This window comes from Apodemus sylvaticus, chromosome 14, assembly GCF_947179515.1.
Source record: "Apodemus sylvaticus chromosome 14, mApoSyl1.1, whole genome shotgun sequence".
Lineage (NCBI taxonomy): Eukaryota > Metazoa > Chordata > Mammalia > Rodentia > Muridae > Apodemus > Apodemus sylvaticus.
Window position 1 is genome coordinate 59,052,389 of NC_067485.1, and position 6,858 is coordinate 59,059,246.

A 6,858-nucleotide genomic window follows, 5' to 3' on the forward strand; every position below is an offset into this window, starting at 1 on the left:
TTTTGGTGTTGTTTTTGATTTTGTTTTTTGAGGCTGGATTTTGCCATGCTGCCCAGACTAGCCTGCAATTCATAATCCTGAATGCTACAATACTTGGATTCTGTTGGATTTTTTTTCAATTTTATTTTCACTGTTTGTTTTGTCCAAATGTAGGCCTGCGTACCTTGAGCATGCCTGGTGTGCCAGGCAGTGGTGGTGCATGCCTTTAATCCCAGCACTCTGGGAGGCAAAGTCAGGCAGATTTCTGAGTTAGGAGGCCAGCCTGGTCTACAGAGTGAGCTCCAGGACAGCCAGGGCTATACAGAGAAACCCTGTCTCAAAAAAAAAAAAAAAAAAAAAAAGCATGCCTGTGCAGCACACAGAGGGCAGGAAAAGGGAGCAGATTCCCTGGAACTGGAGTTACAGACGGCTTGGAGCTGCAATGTAGGTGTGCTGGGAATTGAACTTGGGTTCTCCACAAGAGCAATCTGTGCTCTTCACCACTGAGCCACCTCTTCAGCTCCTTGGGATTTCTTTGAAAGTCATTTCATGGTTTAGGGATGTAATATACTGGTAGAGTATTATTTATCTATATGTACAAGGTCCTAGGCTCAATGCCAGCACTGAAAAAAGGATCCGTTGGGCTTTTTATAATTCAATGCATAGAAAAATATTGGGCTGGAGAGATGACTCAGCAGTTAAGAGCACTGACTGCTCTTCTGGAGGTCCTGAGTTCAATTCCCAGGAACCATATGGTGGCTCACACCCATCTGTAATGGGATTGGATGCCCTCTTCTGGTGTGTCTGAAGACAGCTACAGTATACTCATATAAATAAAATAAATAAATCTTAAAAAAAAGAAAAATATTAAATTAATGGAGGGTAAAAACATACATTCTATTGATTTCTGCACATTATTATTTTGTTTTAGTGTCTCAAAAATCAGTAAAACTTTATTCGCTTCCATTCTTTCACCATTAACATAAAACCGAAGAAAGCATAAAATGTTTTATGTTCACAAAGATAAACTGCCTCTTTACCCAGAGTTCAAAACCTCAAATGACAGTGGGGAAGATGAAAGTGCCCTTCCCCCACAACCCCTGAGCTGACTCTTGTCATCTTTAGACAAAAAGCCTTCACTCCACTTGCCAGAGACCCTGTTTGGGGTCAATTCCAAACGAAGGCCAAGAAATCAGGCCAATCCATTCCTGTGATACAAAGTTGAATGGAAGCTACACCAAGGCTCAAGTGCCTGTATTGAGCAGGGCACTGGAACCAGGGGCTACTTATTAAAAAAAAAACAAACAGGATTCATTTCAGTCACAACTTTTTTATTTTTTTGTTTTTCATTTTGTTTTTAAATCAGTAGTGGTGGTGCACGCCTTTAATCCCAGCACTTGGGAGGCAGAGGCAGGCAGATTTCTGAGTTTGAGGCCAGCCTGGTCTACAGAGTGAGTTCCAGGACAGCCAGGGCTACACAGAGAAACCCTGTCTCAGAAAAAAACAAAATAATAATAATAATAATAATAATAATAATAATAATAATAAGTAAAAGAAACTGGGTCCTACAAGCGCAGTGATCTAAGCAGAAGCAATTTTGTATCACGGTACTCTTAATGACATTGCCTACTTGCTTAAATGAGGCATGGCAGAAACAGCCTATAATCCTAGCACTTGAGCTCTGGAGGAAGATTCAAGGTTGCTAGAGATAACTGTGTTAAGAGAACTAAATCAGGAACAAAAAAGAAAAAAAAATGCAATGTTGTACTTAGCTATAGAAGGGTTCAAGTCCAGCGTGGGTATGAGATCCTCTCTCAAGAACAAGTTAAGTTATTAGATGCTATTAGTATTTTAGCCATGTCCAAATAAATAAATAAATAAATAAATAAATAAATAAATAAATAAATAAATAAATAAATAAATAAAAGCATGGAAAGCCATCGGTTACAATGTGGTACTTTGTCTTATGATTAAATTCTTATACACTGGCTGTGAATGCAAGATACTCCAGGTCAGAAGAGGGCTTCAGATCCCCTGGAACTGGGAATTAAGAATAAGTGTGAACCACTGTGTGGACGACAGGAACCAAACCCAGGTTATTTGCTGGAGCAACAAATGCTCTTGACCATTGATTGACCCATCTCTTCAGCACCACTTTGGGGAAAGGTATCTCCATATAGCATTGCTTGAATATAGATCACACTTACTATGGAACATAGTTCTCTTCTTTGCTTTGGTTTTATTTTGTTTTCAAAGAGCTCTGTAATGTTTATTAAAATGGACTATGAGAATGCACCTCCATTCTCCTGGATGTGTTGTTTTTCTTTCTTTGTTGTTGTTGCATTAGTAATAGTTTTCTCAGACCCTGTCTGGCTTGGACTTTGCTATATGCAGCAGGCCTTCCTCAAAATTTCAGTGATCTTCCTGCCTCTGCCTCCCCAGAGCTGGGGTGACAAGGTACATGCAACCATGCTAGCATTTAATTTCTTTCTGATTAGTATGCAAAGTAATGAGTTTCACTGTGACATTTTCATGAATATACTGTATTACATTGGTAATTTTATGTATAATATACTTTGCCATTCCACAGTCACCTTCCTTCCTCCTGCTGACTCCACCCCCACAGCCTGTTTTTGCTTTCACTTCCCTTTAGACTTCCTTCTTCATGTTCACCATAAGCATTCTACTTTGAGTTGTTCCTGTAAAACATAGCTTTCTCCTCAAAGGCAATCTGAGGTAGCATTTTGTTGTAGCTGCTGTTTTGTCTTTTTCTGCTTTTAGACAGGGTGTGTGTATAGTCCAGGCCTCAAGCTCACTGGGTATCTGAGGATGACTTGGACTCTTCTATTGTTTGGGAGTTTTGTTTGTTCCTTTGTTTGTTTGGGTTTTTTGTGTGACAGAGTTTTTCTGTGTAGCTCTCTCTTGCTATCTTTGAACTTGCTCTCTAGACCAGGCTTGTAGGCTTGTATTTTTCAAAACCCACTTTAATAAGGGTTCTTCAGTGCTTCAATCTCCCTTTTAGCCCACTGACCAAAGGGAGAGGAGGAAGGTGGCTAATAGGACAAGGGGGCGTGGACCTGTTTAGAAGTAGTTCATTGGGGGTGATTGCAGTCTTTGTTGTCAGCAGTCCAGTCCACTAGCAAAACACCAAACACAAATCAGCAGCAGCAGCTCCATCTAGAAGAAACCTCAAGGCTCCCCTGAATTCAGTGCACTGAAGTAGCAAGAAGCAGCCAGAGCACCAACAGAAGTTCTTTGGTGTGTTTCTCCCTACGATGTCACAATAAGCAAAGATCGGAGAGGAAAACAAGGTGAGTGAATGCAAGAGTGTCATACTCAAAGATCAGCATTAGCGAAACCCAACAAAGACCAGCAAGGCGAACCAATGCCAGAGCGTCGTCCACTGTCTGTTGAGTTATACTTATATTCTTCCCAAACATCACATGTCCTCTCAAGCATCTACTCCAGCAAAATATCACATGCCCTTTCACCAGGAGCTTCCAGAAAAACACACCTGTCTATTCTCAGCAAGACATCCTCTCATAAGACAGCTTCCAGAAAAAAAAAAATCTCATGACACAATTGAGTCTGCAACTAAACCATATATTCCCACTTCAAGGTTGGTCTCAAACTCACAGAGATCCACCTGCCTCTGTCTCCAAGAGGTAGGATTAAACATGTGCATGCACCACCACCATCTAGCAACCTTGAAGTCCTGATCCTCCTCCTTCCACGTCCTGAGTGATGGGATTACAGTCATGTACCACCGTAGTTTATTCTGAGCCAAATATGAATGACATAAGAATGAAGGCTTAGATTACTGTGAAAGACAAGTTCCAGGACCAATCAGATGGCACAGGGTGTGTAGGTGACTGCTGTAAAGCCCGACTCCTGCAAGCAGTTCTTTGATGGCCACTGGAACTGCAGCATTTCACTCACACACACACACACACACACACACACACACACACACACACACGAGAGAGAGAGAGAGAGAGAGAGAGAGAGAGAGAGACAGAGAGACAGAGAGACAGAGAGACAGAGAGACAGAGAGACAGAGAGACAGAGAGACAGAGAGAAATAAATAAATATGTAATTTATAAAAGACATTGTCTTAGGGTTTCCATTGATATGAACAGTCACCCTGACTATGTTAACTCTTATAAACCATTTAATTGGGGTTGGCTTACAGTTTCAGAGGTTTAGTCCATTATCATCTTGGCAGGAAGCACAGCCACATTCATGTAGTCATAGTGCTGGAGATGAACTGAGAGTTCTACATTTTGATCTGCAGGCAGCAGGAGGAGACTGTGTGTCACACTTGAGCATTTTTGCAACCTCAAAGCCTGCCTCCATAGTGACATACTTCCTCCAACAAGTCCGCACCCTTTCCAATAAAGCTACACTTCCTAATAGTGCCATTCCCTGTAGGCCAAGGATTCACATATATGAGTCTAGGGGGACCATTCCTATTCAAACCAGCAAGGATATGTTCCACTGGAAACAGTTATATCTGTGGTTAGAGCTGTTATTAGTTATAGAAACAGAGATACTAAATCAATGTATTTACCAGATATAGAGTGGGGGACCTTAGGAAGGAAGGCTTTAGTCAGTGAGGTGAATGATTTCTGCTGTCAACTCAGACACTACTTGGCTGCATTCTTAACTTTCAGATTGATAGACAAGAGTCTAAAAGCCTAAAGCCATTTCAAAAGTTTTACCTGAAACTCAAAAGGATATTAGGTCAGACATAGGGATGAGAAATAAATGGATATTAAGAGTAATAAAAATAGGGGCTGGGGGGAGCTGGGACTGTCTCTAACACTATTGCCTATCCGTGGGACCCTTTCCCCTAACTGGGCTGCCACGTCTAGCCTCAATAGGAGAAGATGTGTCTAGTCTTAGCAAACTAAATGTTCCAAGGCTGACTGATATCCATGGAAGGCCTGCCCTTTTCTGAAAAGAAATGGAGGAAGCCTAGTGTGTGTGTGTGTGGGGGGGGGGGGGGATTGGGAGGAGAAGAGGGAGGGGAAACTGTGGTTGGGATGTAAAGTAAATTAGTTAATTTTTAAAATAGAGGCTGGAAAAAATGGCTCAGCAGCTAATGACAGTGGACCCAGATTTGGGTATATTCCCAGCACCCACTGGGTGGATAACAACTGTAACTCCAGAAGTTTGGATGCCCTCTTCTGTCCTTTGCAAGCACCAAGCACACATGTATATATACATACAACAGACATATACATGCAGGCAAAACAGCCATACGTATAAGAGGTAAATAATAGCACCCTTTTAAAATAATGGGTGCTAAAAACAGCTAAAGGGTTTCTCTGGTAATCTCTGGCTATCTTGGAACTGGCCCTTTAGACCAGGCTAGATAGACTCCTGCTTAGAGATCTGCCTGCCTTTGCCTCCTAAGCACTAGGATTAAAGGTAAGGGCCACCATGCCTAGCAGCTCAAGAGTTTCAGCTTGGTATCTGCATCATTCTAACTCCACAGTGATGAAATTCAAATAAATCATATATTCATTTACAAACCTTAACACAGTCATAGCTTGGTTTTTTCCCCTAGGTGTTTCCATTCACAATCTCTCTCTCTCTCTCTCTCTCTCTCTCTCTTTCTCTCTCTCTCTCTCTCTCACACACACACACACACACACACACACACACACATTTAAATCTGTATTAAATATGACTTTTGTCTTCCTGAGTGCGACTCATCCAATCTATTTCATTCTTTCCATCCACTTTTCTTGCAAACGTCAAAATCTCATGTTTTTGGTAGCTCAAGAATTTTTTTTCTGTATATTGTTGTGGGGTGTTTACCAGAGAAGACTACTCAGACAAGGGTGTAAGCCTATTGTTATGGTTTGTATATGCTCAGCCCTGGGAGTGGCATTATTAGAAGGTGTGGCCCTTGGCCGGGCAGTGGTGGCCCTTGGCCAGGCAGTGGTGGCCCATGCCTTTATTTTTATTTTTTCATTTTATATCTTTTTTTCTATATTTTTTGTTTACATTCCAAAAGCTTTCCCCTTTCCAAGTCCCCCCCCCATATGTCCCATAAGTCCTCTTTTCTCCACCCATTCCCCAATCACCCCCGCTCCCATTTCTCTGTCCTAGTATTCCCCTACAATGCCGCATCAAGTCTTTCCAGGATGAGGGCCCTCTCCTTCCTTCCTTCTTGGGAATCATTTGATATGCTAATTGTGTCTTGAGTATTCAGAGCTTCTGGGCTTATATCCACTTATCAGAGATTGCATTCTATGTATATTCTTTTGTGATTGGGTTACCCCACTTAGGATGATATTTTTCGGTTCCAACCATTTGCCTAAGAATTTCATGAATTCATTGTTTTTAATTGCTGAGTAGTATTCAATAGTATAAATGTACCACATTTTCTATATTCATTCCTCCATTGAGGGACATCTGGGTTCTTTCCTGCTTCTGGCTATTATAAATAGGGCTGCTATGAACACAGTGGAGCTTATGTCCTTATTGAATGCCGGGGAATCCTCTGGGTATATGCCCAGGAGTGGTATAACAGGGTCCTCCGGAAGTGTCATGCCCAGTTTTCTGAGGAACCACCAGACTGATTTCTAGAGTACCATCTTACAATCCCACCAGCAGTGGAGGAGTGTTCCTTTTTCTCTGCATCCTTGCCAACACCTGCTGTCTCCTGAGTTTTTAACCTTAGCCATTCTGACTGATGTGAGGTGAAATCTCAGGGTTGCTTTGATTTGCATTTCCCTAATGACTCATGATGTTGAACATTTCTTAAGGTGCTTCTCAGCCATCTGAATTTCTTCAGGTTACAATTCTTTGTTTAGCTCTGGACCCCATTTTTAATAGGTCTATTTGGTTCTCTGTTGTCTAACTTCT